Raw genomic sequence first — 20,195 nt, forward strand, 5'->3', positions numbered from 1 at the left:
TACGTTGCTTTGGAAATTCAGCATTGATGATAGGCCATTTTTGGTTTAATTCTGTAAGTCATTTCAATTGCCATCAAATAAAAATTGATTTGAAAGTGTATATTGGCTTAGTTACCAATATAGCTTCTGATCATAACTGTCCACATTAAAAATCATTTTAATATTGATCTTCTTGTCTGTGATACTGAGGTGCAACATTCAAAGTATTTCAAGGACTGTTTAAGAAATCTCTTCCCATTTCACTACTGGATTTTAAAAAAATACCATGCTATGAAATATTTCAGAATCTGAAGTATCTGCAAAATGACTCATTTGTCTTATATTAATGGGCCATAGATGCTGAAGATGAATGATGAATGGTAGCTTGTTGATTTTGACAATCAGTATGAGAATCTATGACAAACTTCATTTCCTTGTCTTACGTAAGTGGCAGTAAAACATCAATCACATAAGTATTTGTAACAAAACTTCTGCCTCCATCTGTGCTGTTTTGTTTTTAATGATTTTCTATTTAAAAATTATAGTAATGGTAAACTGATGAATTACCATATTCTCAATAAATGATTACATGTCAACAGGTGCATTTCCGTCAAGAGACTTTACAGGGCTGTGAGATTGTCAAAAATGCATTTACCATCTAGGCTTCTGCATGATATTTGATCTGCAAGGAATCTGTGCTCTGTGGAAACTGCATGGACGCTAAGTCAACACTGTAGCTGGAGGGAAGTGAGAAGGAAACAGATCTATAATTGTGAGTTAAGTGTAGGTAAGGAAAGGTTGGCAAGGGAAAGAAAACAAAGGGAGCTGTAGAGGAATTCTATGGACAATGTGGCAACTGTGAATACTGGAATTTCGCATCAGACTGACATTCAGCATATCCGAAGTGAAGTATTCCAAGTTCCAAAGAAACTTAATCTGTGTTTGACATTAGCAATTTGTGTCGAATGCCCATTTTAGTTTATTTATTGGGGACATGCAATATATGTTATTATAGCTGATGTAGTGTGGTCAAAATTGTTTCTAACTAAAATATTACGTAAAGATAATAATATATCGATACATCAATCGTTTTAAAACTAGTAAACCTTTTTAATTTAAAGAATTATGATAACTTAAAAAATATTACTTGTTCATATTCCCAAATCACGGTCGTTTTCTTCCACTTGTGTATGAGAATTTACTGTGCTCTTCCCTTGTCCACTGAGGCTGTTATGCTATCACAGAAGGCCACTAAGTTGGTCAGACAGGACTTGCCTGTGGTGAAGCCGTGCTGGTTGTCTTGTTTCACTGCCCTGTCTTCCATGTGCTTTAGCACAGCTTCCAGGAGGATCTATCTGTTCCATGATCTTCCCTGTCACAGAGGTGAGGCTGGCAGGCTGGTAGTTCCTTAGGTCCTTCCTACCCTTCTTAAAAATGGGTGCGACGTTGCCTTTTTTCCAGTCACTGGGAACTTCACCTGACTGCCATGACTTTTCAGATACGGCTAGGAATAGATCATTAGAAGGACCATCACAAATAATTTCAATGAAATTCAAGGGCAGAAGGTATTTTAGAGAAGTTGGCTGGAAAACAAAACAGAACAAAACAAAAAAATACAACACAAAAAAAGCCAACAGCAAAAAACTTGACTGCAAACAGCATGTTCTTTGTTATTAAGCAAGTGAGAAGTGATCTGTAGCTAGAGGGAAAAAAATTGGATAACAGCAGGTCTTTTAAGGATGCAGAAACTAAGGAATGTTTCCACTGGAAGGAGGAAGATCCAGATGAAAGTGATATTTTAATAAGAAATGGAGGAAATAATGTATAATGCTATGTCTCTGGGGCAAGAGAAGGTGAACAGAAGAGAAATTTCTCTGCTGGCAAGGAAGCAAGCATTGCAGTAGGGGAAAAGAAAGATAAGAGTGTAAAAATACTGTGGAGGAAGAAGGAGAGTTAGGAAAGAAACAGTGGGGACTACAGACATGAAATTTTGTATTTCAAAAGTAGCATTATTTAGTCAAGGTAGTAACAACACCAAAAGCAGAAAAAGACAATTCTCAGAATCTTAATTAAAACTCCTGATTGAAGTTTCTACAGTTAAAGCTGTTCTGCTCATCTGCTCTACTGCGGCAGTGCAGTTAGCTGGTTGAGGCTCCTGAATCCATGCATATATTAAACAAAATTTACCTGTACTTGGGCATCGTTTTACTGGGCATTGAAATTCCAGCTAACCCATGTTTCAGCATAGTAGAATTTTTCTTGTAAGATCTGTCCTCGCAAAGGTAGAAGAGATAACCCTTTATGGCACCCTTACAAATGTTTTGTGCTGGTATTGCATGACGTTGCCTATAGTGACATGAAACTTAGTGTTTTTAGGGGAAGAGGATGGAGTAGAGGCTTCCTCCTTAAAAATCCATAGAAGGCTTCCTTCTCAACACAACCATGAACCAGTTTGAGCATCTTAAAAAACATTCTTTTTTTAGCTATGTAGGGCAATATAATGTTTGTTATGCATTAAAATTCATAAGAATGATGGCAACTTTAGGATATGCTGTTCCAAAGTGATCCAGCAGTCTTACGATTTCTTTCAGTTTTGACTTCTTCAAATGAAATAAGAACCAAAGAAAAGGATTTACTTTACGTGTAAAATTCTTATTAGTATTACCTTATGCCATTAATGCATGTTTGGATAATTACTTGCCAAAATAATTACATTTTATGTTCTCCCATATGAATTAGTAGATTCCCAGAAAGCTGTTTGCACCATCCTACTCTAAACGTATATATGGAATGTATTATTAATGTGGTTGCTTCTGTTTATTCAAAAGGTACCTTTGTAAGGTGAAGTATTCATGTGGCACGTACCTCATACCTTGATGGCTTAATGTTAGTGTATTTGTACTTCCATTAGTTAAAAAAAAAAAAAGAGCAAAAGATTATTTGTTTTCATTTGCAAAATGTTTTGTTCCTGAAAGAAATACATCCACTAGATATATACTTTCTCCCTGTTTCTGATCTGTCTGTGACCAAAAGGAAAAACCTTGGACAGGCAAAGTACAGAGAAGATGTGTATCTAGATCACAGTTTTGTTCCTTGGAGTCTACTGGAATATAGTTGACAGTGATTTGACTTAAAAAGTACTTTTCAAAATAAGTATTAGCAACTTAGAACAGCAGAGTACTGAAATAATTGTATAGAGTTAAACTTACTTAAGAAATGTAATAAAATAGAGACATAAGTAGAACAGAATCTGGAAAGAAAGACAAAAAAAAGGGATAACCATGTCTTCATGTAATGCTAGTGCAAAGATTTAGAGTGCAAGTAAGGATAGTTCATTAAAGTGAACGACAATAATGAAAAAACACTACAAAAAAAACAAATATGGGGTGGACAAAAAGATGCATATATTTTATATATATCTTAAATTTGGAAGACAATGACATTAGAAATTAGACGCACTTCAACGAAATAGCAAACTATTTTGCTCTAAAAGCCATATGGAAGAAAGTCTGTGTTATGGAACAACAGATTCTCATTTATTGTTTATATGTAAAAAGCAAAGGCTCATCTGGAGTACTGAACATCTGGAAGTGTGAACTAATAGTAATGACAGTGTCAAACGTAAATTTGCAAGTAAGTCTGATTTTTCCAATTTAAAATTTGAATTATATAGTTTTAAATCCCAGACAACTGGGAAGAAAATTATTTCAGTTAGCATTCTAATTTAAAAGGAAGTAGCATCTTATTGATTTACACCAGAGTCATATTCTAAAACATGTTAAAATTTAGAGAAAAACTGGAAAACAGCTTAATTGCTTACACTAGGAATTTTATGTCTTTGGAATATTAAATATCACAAAATTGAAAACTCTGGGTTTGACAAATTTCATCAAATGTTTATAACAGATCAACAGTGGTATTTTACTTGGCTGTGGAGTCTGTTTTTCAGTACAAGAACTTGGGATTTCATTAGCCTAAATATGGCATTATGCAATACATATGGTGAAAAAATCTTGATCTGGAGACATAATTTCACAGTGATTTTATGATGAAAATCTTGTTTTTGTGCTCTGTATGCTTAAAGAACAGGGTCAAAATTATAGATTTTGCTCTGATTGACATTAGTGGAAAGAGTCATTTGTTTCATTTGCAATATTGTGTCCAGAGGCTATCATAGAATTACAAAAAATAGAAGCAAAGTAGTATCTGTAGTCACAGTCATGATTTTACACAACGTAGTGAATGGGGAATCTGTATGTGCAAAACAACACAGTTCTTTCTGGAGCATACTTGAAGAGTAGGCTTTTTTTTTCCCCAGAAATTTTCCAAGAAAATCTTTTGTGTTCTGTTTGTTCAAAGAACAAATCTTGAAAGTCTGAAGAAAGATTCCTGTAATTACTTTCTGTGTAGCTATTCCATGCAAGTACAGTGAAACTGAATTCAACATTTTTTCATGCATTTCTAGGCATCTGCTGATTCACTTATCAGGCTTACATGTGTAAGGATAAAATTAAAACCTGACCTGCAAACCTTTGCAGCATACAAGACCGCTGACTTTTATAGTCTCTGAAATAATGTAGAATATTTTCCTAATCTTCTATTGTTTACTGTTTTTTGGGTTACATTCCCTGTGTTGACATTTTAGTCAACAATTTTGTCATTTTCTTTCATTGATGACCTCTCTGTTATCTTGTAGATTAACTGACTGAGATTCACCTGTGCCTTGGTTTTAGGGGCCTGATCTTAAAGCAAGTTAAAGCAAGTTTACTTGACACTTGATTAACAGAAAGGAAATTGCAAATATATAATGATGTGGACTGGCATTCTAATGTTGATTGAAATCAAATCTCTTTCAGTGAGAAAGATCCTGTCCTACATACTAGTGTGTTTCTTCACAGGTTGTGTAGATCTGAAGATTCACTTACTATCAGTCTCTGCTCTGTACTTCTGTGGAAGGGTGTTTAATTTTTTCATATGCTGACATCCTTAACTTCTTTTTGGGTACTGATACCTTTTCCCCAGCTTTGTGGGTACCTGCTATGTACTGCCTGGAGAGAAATATCAGTTGAAAGATATCAGCTCATGCCAAAGTGACTCCCCAAAAATTCCAGGAAATTTTTCAAAACTTCACATTTCTATAGTTGCAACCTGAAGAATGATCCATGCTTTTATCATCATTTAAGCCACACTAAAGCAAATACTCTAGTAACTCTGAGAATTGAAAACATTAAGGACATATTTATTGTGTAGGTGTGCTTGAGGACTCCAAACTTGCATTAATCTTACCAGAGTTAAACTGTTCAGTGAATTACTAGCAAGCCAGTTTATGACTTGAACGCTTTCATGATCTAGTCCAGCACTGTAGATGAGCTAGTAACTTGTCAGCCTTATTAACTCACTGGAAGGTGATACCAAGATGACCTCACTGCCTGGTTCTGAACTCCTGCAAGTAACTGAATAATGCTGTACTAAGCCATATCAACATACTGCCTTGATTCTCTGTTGGCTCAAGCATAACAGTACCATGGGACATTTAGCAGTATAGGTATGCTTCACTTTTCATGCCTGTGTTTTTATATATATATTTGAGATACAGCACACTGAATGAGCTTGTTACTTGACATGCTACATTTAAACTTCTCATTTGGCTGTACAAATCGTGCACTTAGGAAAAACACATTTTAAGAAAGCTATTAATCTAATTTTTCTTATGTTTTTCTTTTGTGAGCTAAGAAATTCCAGGAAAGTAACTCTGGTTAGTCTTCTGTTAATGTTCTTGGTATTTTGTGAGTGTATATTATTCTAGAAATTTTTTGTTCCAAATTGGAATGTGGCATTGCAGTGTTTCCTGCAGAATATTTCTCAGTACTTACAACTTTGAAAAGTTAATAGAAATTGGTAAATATTCAGTGATCTAAAAGTTAAAATATTATTAATTTTGTGTATACATCATGTCTCTAGCTTGCTATAGAAAATGTTTACAATGGTGCATACTTGGAGTATTTGCTAACTTGTAGGACTGTTTTCAAAAGCATATGTAGCAATTGCATTTAAGAAGAAAAGATCTGTTTGTAACATCTTAATTTGTAAAAAACAGAAAACAGTAGAAAATCACAAATAATTTTAAAATGTTTACAGCGAATCAAATTGAACATTTATATATATATATATATTTATCTCAGAGAAATTATATATTATAAGAATTCAGCCTCCTGTAATAAATAATGGATTTTACTGAGTGTGGCATAATAGCAAGGTTTTCTTTTAGAACTGAAATATGCCCTAAAAAAAGAACTTGATTATCTCTTGTAAAATAACAAATGTGATATATGAGCCTTTGTCTCATCAGTACTTCTGTAAATGCTTTTATTTGAAGTCCTTGCGCTTTAGCCATGGAAAGTATTTCCGATTATGCTTTATGTTTATTGATCTTGTACATGGCTATTGAAAGCTATTTGTTCCTAATAGTCTGGCAAGTCACTCAGTTCTTCATGTGCTGAGTGCTGGAGTCTCCAGAACTGAGTGCACTAAAGTCATACCTGAGGAATGTATCACTTAAGTAGCAATCTTTTGTTCTGATCATATTATTTCCAGACAGTTTCTAAACTTAGTGTATAGTATAGGTTCTTGTCATACGCTTCTTCCCTATTGCCCATAAACATAGTCCCTTTTCAAAGTGTATGACTTCAGATACATTCATTGGAACTTTTCAGTGTGACCTATTTATATTATATGTAATTTCCAAAAGGTATTAGATATTATTAAAGCCTATCATTCGTAGGAAGGTACCAAAATATAGTCCTTAGCTGTGAAATGGCAGCGAAGTTAAATAATTTGTTTATAAATAATATTCATACTTTGAAATAAGTAATTCTGCATGTAGAGCATATTTTTTAATAGTCAATTGCAGTGGTGAGGAATCTGCAGATTGCACACTTAATATGTTTATTTTAGCTACCAGAAACATTAAACTTCCTAATTTACCGAAGTAAAAATATAGAATGAAAAACAAAATCACTTCATGCTGCCCTTCTCTTCCTGCTTTCTTTTGTGGAGGAATAAGTGATGTGAATTCCAGATGTGAATTCCATATGTGATGACTGACTCTGAGAAACAGCACAAGGTTACAAAGAAAAAACATGTACACTCTCATCTCCTATTTTGCACAGGAGCAGGAGTCTTAACTAAGACTTGCAGTATGGATTTTATAGACTTAAAGGTAAATTTACACAATATTTTACTCTCCCTAAAAGTTTCTTTTTAGTATCTAAATTTCATCAAAAAGCAGATTTCTTTTTTGTATTGTGTATGTATATTAACATATTAAGGAAAACAATACGTAACTCATATCAGCTATGAATATAATACATAGCACAGATAAATTCTTTCTCCTTCTTGCCAGAGGTGTCTTTTTAAAAACTCTGCCTGTCTTGACAATAGCCTTGTGTGGTGTGCTAGGGAGGGATCATGATGTGTGCTTTTACATGTTTCTACATGTAGAAAATGCCTGTGTGCAAGATGAATCAGCACAGCTGGGTGTGCATAATTTTCAAGTTATTTATGAATCAGTATTCCTTCTAAAAGCCTAGAGTTTTCCAGCTAAATGAATACTTTGCATTCTATTCACAAAAGCAAGAGTCAGCCTTTGTTGACTTCAGATAAATGGCATTTGTACACTGTGGCAAAATGTGCATATTAAGTGATTTACATTTATGTGTCCACAGGTTTTTATTTCATTTGATGTATGATGCCCTATTTTGCCTTTAAAACTTTGTATTTCAGAACAATTTTTGTAATTACAGAAGTCAATAATGATCATCTGAAAATACAGATTTCTTTGGAAAATGTTAAAATAATCATCTGTGGAATGGCAAAAGTTTGATGAAAAATCCTTCTCCTCAAGGTACACATACTGGAGAGATCATGAATGGAAAAACGCATGGATCCTGCCATAGAATATCGTAGCTGTCTTGTAGCTTCCTGCACTCTAGAAATTCATCTTTCGTTCTTTGACCAGTTGGGCTTGCCTGTTTTAATGGCAAGAAAACACTCTGATTTAGTGCTTATTAGTGATATTTAGTGTGTTAGATTCCAAGTGACAGTAGACCAGGTCTCTGGGAATATGAGTTTGTGGAGTTTACAGTCACATTCTCATCGCTATTAATGAGCTACCTGGACTATATAGTGTACAAACTCTTGCACTATGTTGTTAAGTAGCAGGAAGACATTTTTTCACACAGTGAAGCTTTGAGGTCTCATTTTATTTTATGTTTTTTGACTGCCAACAACTGTACTTCATTATACATGGAAAACACATTTGGCTGCTTCTTTTCTTCAAGGTTCTTCTTAAAAATTACGCTCGACAGTTGCTTCCAAAAGTATTTTTGACTCAGTGGAATCTCCCTGTGCCTTCTGCTTCTTCAGGGAAGTGATAATATAATACTGCTGCAACTATTTTTCATGAAACTACATTTCCGTGACTTCAGTCACAGAAGTTCAATTCTGTAGTTCATGTTATAAAGTTACACCATATCTCAGGGTAAACTTTGTCACATCAGTAAGTTGTATATATGCTTTTACTTCTTTTCAGACAGTTTATATCAAAGACATCCTAAATTTTTTAATTTAATCACTGTATACTTTACTAAATTTTGGAATACATACTTATTACTTAGTGTGTCTGAAAGACATTAATAAATAAGGAGGCTTTAATAATTTAACTTACCTAAAGAACTACTATTATATTTATTAGAGGCAGGGCAGAGTTCAAATTTAACATTTCCATGAATTTCATCTGCTTTTAAAATTACATTGATGATATTTTTAATATGAATTTTGTATTTATGTAGACTTACTGCATCCCAGCAAACATGTTTTTAAGGTCATATAAAGAGGTCACTATCTAATCACTCTTTATTTTCTTTATTTTAAATTATTTACCCAGAAATAATTTAAAATTCAGTAATATTTAGAATGCCTCTTGTGACTGTCATAACTGCAAACTGTTACTGCTTTTGCAGTCCTTTCTTTTGAACAGCTAACATGAGAGAACATTGATTTCTTTACGAATAACCATCTTAATAGTTTAAAAGATTTTTTTATTCTATAATGACAATTTGAACAGTATATGTAGTTACTCTGAAGAAGTCACTCCACTTGCAGTTGCTTTCAACCATGTCTGCTGGGTAAAAGTTTTCTAGTGTAAATGACTTCATTGTGTTATTTTGTGCCTATATGATCAGTAATTAACATCTACTTTAAAAAAATGTCCTCCTTCTTGCAGCTTATGCTTTTGGAACACATGAAATTTTTGCCAATAGGACAAATTTTTGTAATTAACATACACTAGTAGACATAACACTGCCCTAGTTGAATCACACCAAAAATTTTCATTTACTCTTGTATTTTCCTTTGATAATCGTGATTGCAATAAGTCAGAGAAACTTCTTTATACAGAACATTTTATTTTTGGTACTTGTCTTTCTCTTTTGGTGCATTATTTTATGATAAAGTAACTATTTTAAATGCAGAAGTAGTATGACAGTGACAGGTTTCGAAAAAAAACCCACCAATATACTGTAAGTAAACATGTTCAGCCACTTAAATGTGAATAATGAAAGAAGAAATGTAATCCTGTTTGATTCTGCCATGTGCCTTATTTTGAGGAAGAAAAATCTGTCCCTTTGGTGATTCAAGGTTAATTAGAGGTATCTAACAGCTGCTTTGAAGGAGGTTGCCTGACTGCTGTTGTGTGGCTGGCACTGCATGAAGGAATTTGTTTTGTTTTGTTCTTAGCATATTTTGCTGTGAGCTAATGTCCAGGTCTTGAAGTGGAATTTGTGCAACTGAAATTATACACCCCAGTGGGATGCTAGTAAAAACTTTTTCATGTTTCCCTCAGTTTTTCTCATTACTGAGTGAAGAGACAGGATTGTAATGACAGTGATGTCATGCAAACATTAGCAGCCTTGGAGATTAAGGCAGTCTTTCGAAGAATGTCTGAGATTACATTTAAGTTGTTTCAAACCTATCATTAAATAAATGATCATTTGTCCAGCCATGTGAGTTCCAAGTGTATTTTGCAGACTTTACAAAATTACTATTATAGGAATATAGTAAAACCCTTTTCTACATTAAAAGTGGTTTATTATGCATTTGTACATCTCTAATTACATATTTTTATTCTTTTATATTTAATTGAATTTTGCTTTAAAGTACCCCGGAGGATGGCTAAGGTTGGCATCCTTCTTTCACACGTAATAATGACTGAGATCCATAATATACTCTACTTCATTGCAGTCTTTTTTGTTCATCTTACAGCATCAACATGATCCATGTTTCACCATTCTGATATCACACTTTGCTACCACCACAAAAAAGGAAAGGACATTTGTAGTACATCTGCTCAAGTGAGATCACCTACAAATGGTTGTTCAGGATCATGTCTAGGCAACTTTTGTATATTTCTGAGGATAGAGACTCCATAGTGTCTCTGGGAAATGTGACAGCCATCTGACTATTTCAAGATTGCTTTCAATATTCTGAAATTCTGCTAAAACCCTTCTCTAATACCCCTAATTTAAAATGGAATAGACAAAAGAAACGTGGATATGTGGTATGAAAAAAAAAAGCAACCAGAGTAACAGCTGTCCTCTAATTTGTGCAAATTTGCATTTGCTGCACAGGACTTGAGCTGAGGCAGCAGAAGATGCTATGTTATATTGTTAGTCCAGCCATGTAAGTTTTGGAGAGGACTCCTTAGACAGAGCAATCATGGAAAAACTTAAACTCTTTCCTTGTTTCCAGCCTAATAACCAAATAAGCAAGAACTTGGATCAGACTTCTGTTTGGAGGCATAGGGACAGAAGAACTCTACAGAATGGATTTTGATAATATATCAAATAGATCCATATCTCTTGATCTAGGATATTCTTTTTATTTCATTACTCCCCTGTGGAAGTGAGTAAATGTTGATGCAGGTTATTGTTTGGAGTCACCTGGAAATGGCACTGAAATATCTACTCTGCACATAACTGCAGCCATATGCCATAACATATACTGGAGGATCTCTTTCTAGCATCAATTTCTCTTATGTGGTATCAGTACTTGTTGAAGACTTTCTACAGTGAGGAGCTGAGATTTTAATAGTACCTTACAACATAGTAATTATTGTACAGAAGAGCTTGCTATTTGAATTGCAAATATGTAAGGTGAACATGCAGTGAAACATTCAGAAGCAAGAACACCCTTATGGATCCCAGTAGTCAGCCAGCTGTTACAGCAGTGCAGCTCATAAGGAAATATTTTCAGGAAAATGTTCTAGACCTTGAATACTAAGTGAAGTAAGTCTTCCATTGCGCAGTCCGTGGTAAGACCCTGAACCCTGGGTAAGGACAGGAGTTAAGGCATATCCTTGATTTTATCAGTTCCCTGTTGGTTCTGTTTTCAAACAGTTCTCTACTCAGCATGCTGCTTTTATAGATTTAATTCTGAAGGACGTACTTTTTCAGATGCCATCTTATGGAGAGCTGAGATTATTTCCTTCACAGTTGCATGGTCAAATTTTGTGGTAGAAAGATCATTTGCAACTGAGATATAACTGTCATTGATATCAGTCAAACCAGTGGAAATTTGGAGCAGCAGCAAAATTACCCTGTTCAAAACTGCGCAGAGATGAAAATTTGTTCCAAAGTATCTCATTGTTCTTACAAGTGAAATATTTTTGTGATGTTCATATTCCACATTTCAACTCACTCAAGATTTTTCAGCAGAGGTAATGCTTTTTGAGTCTCAGTAGCGTCTACCAAGCAGATCTGGGAATACCTAAAGCTGGTGGTAATATTTCTTGGTGATATAAATAATGAACCTCTTGAGATTAATTCTAGCTTTTTATGGTTGCTGGTGACTGTCATTTTGATTCCAGTTGGCAGCAGGACTTCGCTCAGGAATGCTGACATTCCCCTGCTTTTTATCAGAAGGAAATTTTAGCAAAGAAGCATAGACTCTGATTATGACCTTTTTTATAAAAGGAAATATCAGATATGTAAGTTCACAGGCTGTTTAGATACTGTAAATTTTGAATGAATAGTATAAGTATGGGATGTATTATTCTAGCAACAAAAGGTTGTAACAAGTTCAATGCAGTTGTGTGGGTGAACCAGAGAAGCAAGACATTGTTAATTCCCTGAGCATAATATCCTGAAGCAAAACAGCTGGATTTTTCTCTGCGTTGTGTGTTTTTATGTTAATTGACATTTATTTATAAAGAAATAACAATTCCTTTATGCAGATTCCTTTGTGGGTTCAGTAGGAAATACTCTAAAATGTTATCTGAAAAGCAACCAACATATAACCAACTTCTGTTTTTTGAAGAAAGTAAAACATAAACTTTGTACATGCAGATGGATATGAGCTCAAGCATACGTGCCCACATAGACATACATTATTAAAATTCCTTAACCAGGAAATAATTAAATACATTCTTCTGCTTTTCCTCTTATTGTCCCTTCTGAGTCTTTTTATTGAACTTCTTATCTATGTAGTTTATTATTTGATTGCATTGAACTTGAGACATGAGCGAGAGATTTGATATGCTTCCTTATGATCAGACATTCAGCAGACAGCTAAAACCATTATTGTTTTCTCAGACTCATTACATTTATGTAGAATCAATTTCAAACAGTGTTTGCAACATTGAAAGTACTGATTTTTTTTTTTGTTTTGTCCTTCATTATTCCCTGTCCACTAAAAATTTCCTCACTGTTGCTTTCTTCTAGATCTAAACATGTTGAAGAAAATTTAACAGGAAAATATTTTTACTTTCTTGTAGATAAACTGAGTGATACATCAAATGTATAGTTGTAATTAAAATTGGAAAATATGAATTTATTTGAAAGGACTGAGAAATTCTGATGGAGGACTACTTTAAGAATATATATATGTGTATTTACCTATTTCTGTTATTGTTGCCTCACAATCATACCAATGGCAAGTCAAAAATCTATATTTGATATAGAAAATAGTTTAACATTGATATATATGATTCAATCTGAATCTGAAAGCAACGGACATTAAGCTAGATTTCTGAAATGATAATGTATGCTTATGTGAGACGTGAACTGTAGCTGTGGTCTGTAAAGAAGTTTACTTTTTATTCACAAAACTTACACAGTAATGAATTGCAGTTTCCTTCATTGCTGGTTCAGTGCCTCAATCCTGTGTAGGGTGTATCATTTCTGGCAAAGAAAAGCGTAGCTCACCCTCTTTAATCTCACATCTATTTCGTCAGTATTGCCATTTTCTTTACACAGTACGGATACATTCCCACTAGCAGAGTAAGCCACCCACCTGTGTAGAAATGAGTAGTACTTTGTGTGTGATAAGTACTAGAATTAATTTGAGTTAGTTGCTTTCAGTATCAGGCTACGTGGATCTTCAGGCAGACCCCAAGGAGTTAGACCACCAGAATGGAGTGTCTGTTGAGGCAGAATTTTATGATGGAACCAAATTTAATAAAGATTGTGTGGAAAAAAAAAAAGTGACCTAATAAGTTCTTTTCTAAGTTCATTTTTTATTGCTAAGCTGTTTGGGAGTTTTAACGCATCTGTCCTTTCACACTTCAGCTTTCTTTATCTTGCTATGAAATCAATTACTACTACTAATGTTAGGATATAAAAGATATGATGTCACAAAGCCCAAGTGAATACAATGATTTAATTCAAAAATAAAAACTCTGAAGAAAGAGAACATCAATAGTGAGAATACAATGATTTAATTCAAAAATAAAAACTCTGACGAAAGAGAACATCAATAGTGAGAAAAGGTCACACTAAAGAAAGGAAAAATAAAGACGATTTATCTAAGTTCATGACAAGTTTTACACAGAACATTCACCCAGCAGACCCATCAAACAACACTGTATATGAAAGTGCTTAAAACATGTTATAAAGAATTCTCCGGTGTCATCACAGCTCAACCCATGCTTTTATTCAGTCATATCCTTTCATTTGTGTTCGGGCAGCTGGAATTTGAGGTATTGATGTGTACTTACATAAGGAATGTTTACCACTAGTTTGTCCTAGTGCTCTGCACACATCAGGGTTTACTACCAAAATGGCATGTTTTCTGGAATGGAAATATTTAATATGGCCTATTAAAAGAAAAACAGCATTTGGGGACCTATTTAAGTTGTCATTACTAATATGGTAGCAAGAAAGAAACTAGATTTTTTGATTGCTCTAAGTTGTAAATAATAAATTAGTGTGTTGTTTCACTAATTGGGTTTTCTTTATGAAGTTCTGATCCAGTGCCCCTTGAAGTTAGAGGAAACTCTCTCACTGGACTTAACAAATATTGGCTTACCTCTCAAATCTGGAAAGTGTGCAAGGCTTTCCATATGATCTTACTCTGTATCACACCCATCTTCATAGCGTTTGCGTTGCTGTGGTGTTGAACTGTCTTCCAGTAGTGGTACAAGCTTTATAAATACCTTCTGTCATGTTTGTTTTCTTCATTTAGCTCTAGAGGCAGAAAAGTATGAAGTGGATTTTGTTCTTTTAGGTGTGGATTTTTGGTGGTAGCTTATTTTTCTTTATAATCTTCCTGGGGATTTTTATGCGCTTACACAGATTCTTATCTTTGCTTGAGAAGGCAAAGTCAAGCAAATGAGTCTGCAATTATTTAGGGTAGCTTATTCTTTCAGACTTTCTTCATCAATACCAGTTTTAAATGAAAAAGATTTGTGAATGTTAGCATAGAAGCAAGAAGATAAGTATAAAATTGATTCACAAGTTGTATTTAAGTCAAGTAAATTTCACACCTCAGAAAGTGGAAAAATGTCAGCATATCATCTATGGGTACTATGAACACAGAGCTTCAGGTCTTGAATGACATTATCTGTACTCTATATTTTTGTATGTGTGGAGTTTATACCTCAAGGAATTATGGTTTAAAAGTGTCAACCTGTTTTTATATTTTCTCTTCAGTTCTTGTTTCTGCAATAGGATGTCTATTTTAGCAATGAAAAATTCTGTATTGTCTTTCTGCAAAAAAAACTGCCATGTGACTTTGACCTAACTGATTAAATTCTTAGAGTATAGCTGACAGATTAAATAGTCATCTTTCAAAAAACCAAATCTTTTCATCATTCTATTTACATATCTTCTCTTCTTGTGTTTAAACCACAAAGCCAGAGTTGGTAAATCCTTCACGTACTACAGATCTTCAGGGACAAAGGTAGAAGGCTACATTGCTTTAGACATCATTTTCACAAAAGGAAAAATATAATAAAAGTCAGTTCCATATTGTCTCCTCTTCTTGTTGCTCTTAATTGTTGCTAACTGTCAAACCAATGCAAAATTCAAGAGCAACTGTTGTATTGGTGGTTCTATTTTTACTGATAAACACTAGTTTTTAGTGGTATTCCTGTCAGTTTCACTTCAGCCACACCGTTTGTCTTCTGACAATTGCATATAGCAGTTGAAAGTGTGCCACTTGTAAATTCAGAGGTCACATTTATCCATTCAAAGATGATAAAAACAAAAATCTGTTATAGACATTGACTGTATTCACTGAAAAGAGATCAAAGCTACTTCCTAAAATGTTTACCAGATTAGATGTGATCACTATTAAGAATCTGGAGTTTTATAATACAGTACATGGATTTTCAGGTATGTCATAAAAATGCATATACTTAATTTGAATTTAAAGTCATTACAATTACAAAAAAATATGTCTAATGTAGATTTAGTTCTGAGTTATTTCACAGTCATATTTCTAAACATTCTTGGTATGTCAAGATTTCCGTTGACATTTAAATTTTAGTGTTTTAAAAGTAAAAACAGTGATCAAAATAGTGTTTCCAGCACTAATCTGCAATGTGGCTTATTTCCAACTGCCTGAAATTGATATTTATTATATCAATGAGTAATGTGAGTGCATTTTTATTATGTGCCACAAAAGGTCATAGAATCATAGTATCATAGAATTGCTTAGGTTGGAAAAGACCTTCAGGGCTATCAAGTCCAACCATAACCTAACCATACTACCCTGACTCTAACAACCCACCACTAAATCATGTCCCTGAGCACCACATCCAAACGGTTTTCAAACACATTCAGGAATGGTGACTCAACCACCTCCCTGGTGAGCCTGTTCCAGTGCTTAACAACACTTTCTGTAAAGAAGTTTTTCCTGATATCCAACCTAAACCTCCCCTGGCGCAACTTGAGGCCATTTCCCCTTGTACTGTCACCTGTCACGAGTGGGAAGAGACCAACCCCGCTCTCACTGCAACCACCTTTCAGGTATTTGAAGAGAGCGATAAGGTCTCCTCTCAGCCTCCTCTTCCCAGACTAAACAGCCCCAGTTCTCTTAGCTGCTCCTTGTAGGGCATATTCTCCAAGCCCTTCACAAGATGGTGTTCTTGTGTACCAAACTTCAAACCCATCAAGTAATGCCTGTTATCAGTAACACCATATGTACCTTGTGAAAATGAAGATGGCTTGAATGAGGAAAGGTTTTAAAAGCAGAATAATAAATAGGTAGAAAGGAAGAAAATGTAGAAAAAAACCCTGATATTCGATTACAAAAATTACAAATTATCATGCTTTCTGTCATGATTTAAAAGTAGCCATGGAGATATGAACTTGGATGTTCAGTGATACCATCCTTAAATAAAACTTTGCAGTTGTGGGTTTATATGTGCCCTCTTATTTTCAAATAGTTTGAATAATGAAACTAAAAAAAGTAAACCTCTAAAAACTACATTACCATCTGGTCTGCTAAAATATGGGATTTTTGGCAAGATGATACTTTTTGCTGCATAGCTACTGGGCTTTTGCAAGATTCTTATCTCAATTCGCATATTACCCTCCAATGTTTCAAAATGTTTTAGTGTTTTCCCATCAGAAACCTTTATATAGAGACCAAATCCTTTGCAGAAATGATGCCAAAATTTAAATATGTAATATTTGACTACTTTTTTTAAATTCTAAATTTTGAGTGGTATATTAACTTAACTACTCTTGACATTTATAATCTAATTTAAAACAGATTTGGAGTAACATGGTTGGGAGTTGAGGGGTTTGAATGAACTCATTGTCAGAAAGTCTGACACAATTGGTATATCTTGTACTAGGATTGGTAAGTCTTGTATTGGTAAAAATTGTCCTGATTGTGAGCTAAAGAAGATAATGTATTTTGAATTGTTAACATAGAAATTTGAACCATTTCAAGTTTAAATTTTGTATTGCTAGCTATACTTTTTCCTAGGCTAATGCTATCATATTTTGATAATTTTCTACTGATTGCTGTACCTTGATTTTAAAGAATCTTGTTGCAACATTTAAAAATTTTTTTTAAAAAACATTGCTTGTAATCTGAATTATCTTCAGCATCCAAGTTAAGATCTATAGTAAATACCTATGTGGTGTAATAGAAATTACAGTAGAGAAGTTACAATGGAGATTTCTGCTACCGAGAAGTTTAGAAGGAAGGCTTTCATCTTGTATTGTTTTAGACTGTGGCCTAATGATTGCCTGAGTTTTTCACGTTTCATATTTGTTACTTATACTTGTCTGTTATAAAAATGGCAACAGTTGAACTGATTTTGTAGTCCCTGTGTAGGTCTCAAGGCATAAGAAGTAATTAAAATTTTTCCAGGGAAACTCCCATGCACTGACTTCATCTCACAGTTGAAATGATGCTATGAGCAAACTTACAGAAGGAGCATGATACTTGCTTATTCTTGAATGTTTGCTGCGAGCCCGTGACTTCTGTCAGTTGCCTGTCCTCCACTTCTGAGTATGCATTTTATTTGGATAGCATAATACATAGCAGAATAACTGAGGTAACTGAGGGTACAATTGTAATGGCCAATAGCAGTTGCTGTGTTGGATATTTTAATCTGCAAGATTGGACTTCAGAAACTTTTTAAACTATTTTGTTTGCTTTCTTTAAAATGATTGAGAAGGACGGTTTCAAATTTATGACTTCATCAGTGTATGTATGAGAAGAATAATATATGTTGAAACCAAGACTTCCTAAGTCTGAAGCCCAAAGCAAATATTTTACTAATTCAGCAGCAGAAAAAAGAGAAATGAATTTTGTGCAATTATAATAATTTCATTATAAACATTTTATTTTGTCTGGCTTCCTAAAATGTCACTTATTTTAATTTCCCAGTGACTTTAATCCCTTACAACTTTGATGTCACTTGAAGTAATTGACTGAAATATTACAGTTATTTGAGCTAATGAATTGTACAGCTTTCTACATTTTTAATAGAAAAAAGTGCTATGCCTCTTTCACTAGAGACTATCTTCTGCTTCCCGTGCCTTAGCAAAATAAGAAATATATTTGCTAATCATTTCCAAAACACTTCAGCTATTCCCTGTGGTTCTTGCTTCCTTTCCTCTTGCCCTCTTGGCAATGTTTTTGTTGTTGTTGTTGCTTGCTTTCTTGTCTGTTAGAATTATGTTTCTCCAGTAGCTTCACATCTTCTGACACAATAGAAAGACTTTCTGATCCTGCTGGTCACTGTACTGCTATAGGCTATGTTTGGAAATGTAATATTGGCTTAAATGAAACAATTTTTTAACTGAAAAAAATTGTTCGAATTCCAATAGATTCTAAATATATGAGCATGTTCTTTATCAATTTTGATAGCTCTTAAGTGTAGTCATTCAGACATTTACACTGCTTTTGCTTCATACTACTTTGTGATACAGACATGTCCATAGACGTAGAAACACATGCAATTCTTTCACAGGAACTTAAATGAGAAATCTGTTGATTTGGTTGCCTGACACGTTCTCCTATACCTGTATGATCTTTCTGTCCTATTCCAGTAGAAGACAAATAAATAAATGATTTAAAGTCAACTGACAGAACAGAGCAGGTTTGCAGGGTAGAGTGAAGTAAGTAAACTTTTAGTTTCAAAAGATGAGATACAACTCACATTATTTTAAAAAATAACTGCTAAATTTGCAGGGAATACCTCAGGATGCTTTGCTGACCATGTCACAAACACTTTGGTGAAACTTCTCTGTAATAAGTAGGCAATTTGGATTATGATGATAGTGTCCTTATGACTGTCTAATTATTGTTTTACTTTCATTAGACTTTTAAAACATTAGTTGGATTAAAAAAATAATCTGTCTCTGTATAGGGTATACTTTTCTGGAGAGAGACTCGGGCTAAGGGCAGCCTCTTTTATCTGATGCTGATGAAAGCAGGGTGAAAAAGCAGCAGAAAGGGAAAGTGGAGGACTTGTAAGATAATCAGCACATGACCAAGAAGGAGCAATGTGAAAGTAGAAAATGAGCTTGTTTCAGCTTGGCCAACACTTCCAAGATTCTTTGTTTTGGTGTTGTCAAATGTGTGAAAGGTGGTTAGATTGAGTAAAAAGAGAATTTTTAATGGATTAACAATTAGACTCTAGAAGACAAATGTAATAGTCATTTACGGAATACATTTGCATTTAACAAGATGAAGACAAGCAGTGTTTTACTAGTGTCAGAGGGTATGGCATGAGGCAGTGACCACATGCTGCAGTTTTTGAGGTTCAGTCTGGACACTGGCAAAAAAAGAGAAAGTCTCTAGGGGGCCAGTGCAGCAATAGAACTGGTTGTGAAAACTTGTATTCTTACAGATCTCCTAAATTTGACAAAGCCATACCTTACCCCATTCTACTGTTTTCAGTCACCACCGAGAACAGAAAGATGGAGCAGGTGACCTTCTTGGGTCTTGTCAAAATTAAATTGTTTTAATAATGAATCTTCAGTTAGAATAGAATCTCTGATTTGTTAGGTTAGATCAGCTCTTTGTTAATAATTTGAAATAATATTAAAAGCTTTTTTTCTTTTTTTTTTCCCAAAAATGAGTACAGTAACTTAGGATAGATTGCTTACATATTTTACCGACATATCCTCTTTCCAATAATAAGTTACAGAGGTAGATAGGGAGCCAACAAAAGTATTTATAAAAGGTGGAATAGTCTTGAATAGCAATAAAAATACAGTTAAAAGCAGCAGACTGGACAGTTCTGAATAGTCTATAGTATCAAGATTACTTAAATGAGACTGAGGAAGATGAAAATAAGAGAACTAAAGTCACAATCTTTGCAGATAGCTGTTGTGGGAGATTAAAAATTTGTTGTTGGAGATATTGAAGGAGGGTGTACAAACCCCCAATGCAAAAAGTGTAATTTATTGAGC

General features: G+C 34.1%; 1 protein-coding gene across 5 annotated transcripts in view; it reads left to right on the forward strand.

The window, feature by feature from the left end:
• The window catches only part of WDR27 (WD repeat domain 27), a 141,904-nt gene that overhangs the window by 86,262 nt on the left and 35,447 nt on the right, over positions 1–20,195 (forward strand). The window lies entirely within an intron of this gene.

Source organism: Numida meleagris, chromosome 3, assembly GCF_002078875.1.
Source record: "Numida meleagris isolate 19003 breed g44 Domestic line chromosome 3, NumMel1.0, whole genome shotgun sequence".
Classification (NCBI taxonomy): Eukaryota; Metazoa; Chordata; class Aves; order Galliformes; family Numididae; genus Numida; species Numida meleagris.